Raw genomic sequence first — 3,477 nt, 5'->3', positions numbered from 1 at the left:
GCCTTGTGGTAAATGCTTCCTCAATACAGACCCATTGTAGGTATTCTTACTAAATACTTCCATGCCTTTTAAGCCTTGTATTATGTTTGCTTTTAGAATTCTTCTAATTATCAGAATGAACCTTTGTCCTTTAATACTTCCACTTCTGTTTTTCTACCTTACTTTCTGAAATAAGATTGGCATTTTTTTTCTAAAAAAAAAATAAAAATAAAAAAAAATCTTTTAGTAAAATCTAAACTTTAAAAAATTTTCTCTCTCTGGTTTCCTCTATTCAGTTTTTTGTTTCTTTGATGATCTCTGTTCCCCTCAGTGCCTCACACTCTGGAAACTGCATCATCACTTCTGCTTTCCTGGGAGTGCTGGTCTGCCATCTGCACTTCAGTCACACCATTGCTGCAAACAACCCAAATGTCCCACAACAGAAGAATGGATATAGAAAAATGTGGTTCATTTACACAGTGTAATACTATCCAGCTATTAAGAATGAAAACATCCTGAGTTTTGCAGGTAAATGTATGGAACTAAAAATATATCATCCTGAGTGAGATAACTCTGACCCAAAAGGACATACATGGTATTTACTCACTAATAAGTGGATATAAGCCACCAAAAAGTACAGAATACCCCAAGATACAGTCCAGAAAGCTCAAAAAGGTCAACAAGCTAAAGTGCCCAAGTAAGGATGCCTCAGTCCCACTTGGGAGGGAGAAGAAAGCAATCACAATGGGAGAGGGAGGGAGGGACCTGGTGGGGGTTAATGAACAGGGAGTTGGGGAAGAGGGTAACATGATTTGGTAGTAGGTGGGGGGAAAAGGCTGAAACCCTGAGGGCCAGCAGAAAGAATAGAAACAGACAACCTCAGGAGGTAAGAAGTTGGGGAAAACCCCTAGAATATACCAGAGACCTGGGAGGTGAGAGAATCTCAGGATTCAAAGGGAGGCACCTTAGATGAAATGCACTACAGTGGGGAGAGGGAACTTGTAGAGACCACCTCCAACAGAAAGTCATAGCATCAAGTGAGAGATGGGGTTGCCATCCCACACTCAAAACTCTGACCCAAAATTTTCCTGCTGAAAGAACTACAGGGATCCAAATGGAGAGGAGCCTGAGGAAAAGGAGGTTCAGCAACAGGTCCAAAGTGGGATCCAGCTCAAGGGGAGGCCTCAAGCCCTATTACTGAGGCTATGGAGTGCTCACAAGAAGGGACCTATCATGACTGCCCTCTAAAAGACCCAACAAGTAGCTGAAAGAGGCAGATGCAGATATTTGCACCCAACCATTGGACAGAAGCTTCTGACCCCTGTGATTGAATTAGGGGAAAGCTGGAAGAAGCTGAGGAGGAGGGTGACCCTGTAGGAGGACCAGCAGTCTCAATTAACCTGGACCACCAACCAGGCAGCATATACCAGCTGATATGAGGCCCCCAACACATATACTGCAAAGGTTCAGTCAGAGAAGATATGCCTAACCCTCAAGAGACTAGTGGCCCCAGGGAGTTTAGAGGTCTGGTGGAGTGGGGGTTGAGAAAGTAGGATCAACCTCATGGAGACAGAGGGCAGGGAGGAAGTATGGGATGTAGAACAGTCTGAGTGTGCACCAGGAGGATAATAAAATCTGGAGTGTCAAAAAAATATTAAATGGAAAGAAGGAATATAAAAAAGAAAATTCTGTTTCTGCAGTTTCTGCTTATTCAGTTTTTTGTTTCTTTGATGATCTTTGTTCACCTCAGCTGCCATCTACACTTGAGCCACACCATTGTAAATTACTTCTTCATTCAAAACTTGTTTGGGAAATATGTACTCTATGCCTTATATAGTCCTTCATACTAAGATGGGAGTTAAAAAGACAAACATCCATCAAATATATGCATACACAAAAGAATAGGAGAGAAGAGCAAGAAGATAACTTAAACATCATTTATGTTATTTCTTCAAAACGTATGCCCATGTATTACTGAGAGTGGGTGATGGGGCCTATGACTTTGTGTCCTGTTCTCAGAGGAGGCCTACATTTAAGGTAACTAGCAGAGAGCTGGAGGAAATAGAAGTCTAAGCCCAGTGAATTTGTGAGGAACAAGTAGATGTGGAAGGGGAAATATTAAGCAAATAAAGTATCAGGAAAGTCTTGTTGGAATTGATGAGAGGCATCAAAACTGGTCTGTGTCTGAAGATGTCTGGAGAAGACAAATTATATTAGAACCCTAGTCTAGTAGAGCATTTCTCCAATTTTGTTCTCAGAATTTATTGCTTTTTTAAAATATCTGAAAACCTCAGTAATTATTTTATGTGGTTTATATCTGCTGATACAATGTAGTAAAAATTAAAACAGAAAGTATTTTGCTTTAAATTATTAATAGCATTATCATTGTATGTCTATTAGCATGAGCATTTATGAACAAGAGCCTTACTCATCAAAATGAAGTAAAATAAAGAGAGGGGCATTTGTCACCTTGAATGTCTCCAAAATTAAAAGTTCCTCCAAAATTAAATAGTTGCCTGTGGGCTAAATATACAACATTGAAGCTTTGAGGATATTAAAGCCATGAATCCCATCCCTTGTGGATGGGGTGTGATGCCCTCTGAAAGAGCTTGTTGGAAGAAGTCTATTGCCTTTGCCTTAGTACCTTGAGAGATATGGATTTTGTAGCCTCCAGCAAAGAATGTCAAACAACCAAACTTACTATCATATTACTCTTGGAGTCACTAATTTCTAGGCATGTGATTAAATAATTGTCCACACTTCATGACTACCCTCATCTTAAGTAATTCTTTGTAGTTATACAAAGACTAATTGTCATTATTTACTTTTTCTGAAGATCTTTGCAATGTTTTACTAAATGGAAGAAAACGGTATTTCTTTTCCTATGGTTTCTAGGCCTAGACTCTTGTAGTACGTAGTAGCAGAAGTACATGAAAAAAATCTGCCCTCACAAGCATAGAGTTAGAAAAGAGATGAGTATTTTAATAGACTCTAGATAATTTGAAAAATTCTTGTTTTATGGATCCACAAGTGAGAATACTTCAGGCAATGAAATCTACTAAAATATGAAATTTGGCAAGAGTCTACCACAAGAGGTAGGTTTATTTGTAGACAAAAAGATATCACTTTATAACACAAGTGAAGTTAACCAAAAGAGAATCTGATTATGATTATTATGATAAGGGTCACTTAACTTCTTCTAGATAACAGATAATTGACATGATGGAGCATGTGAGGTGATAGGATTGATGGACTTCGGCTTGTATTTCACTAAAACATTCAAGAGGGTGTGATGTAAAGCAGAAAAATAGTTAAAGATGAACATTTAAGGAGCAAAATTTTAAAAATTTATAAATGTTTATTATAGCAATATCAGAAGTAACTTACTGTTGAATTAAACAAGATGTAGATAGTTAAGAAAATGTTTCTTACCCAGATGTCCCTCAACAGAGGAGTGGATACAGAAATTGTGGTACATTTACACAATGGAGTAGTACT

This window comes from Mastomys coucha, unplaced genomic scaffold, assembly GCF_008632895.1.
Source record: "Mastomys coucha isolate ucsf_1 unplaced genomic scaffold, UCSF_Mcou_1 pScaffold22, whole genome shotgun sequence".
Lineage (NCBI taxonomy): Eukaryota > Metazoa > Chordata > Mammalia > Rodentia > Muridae > Mastomys > Mastomys coucha.
Note: the sequence above shows the minus strand (reverse complement) of the source record.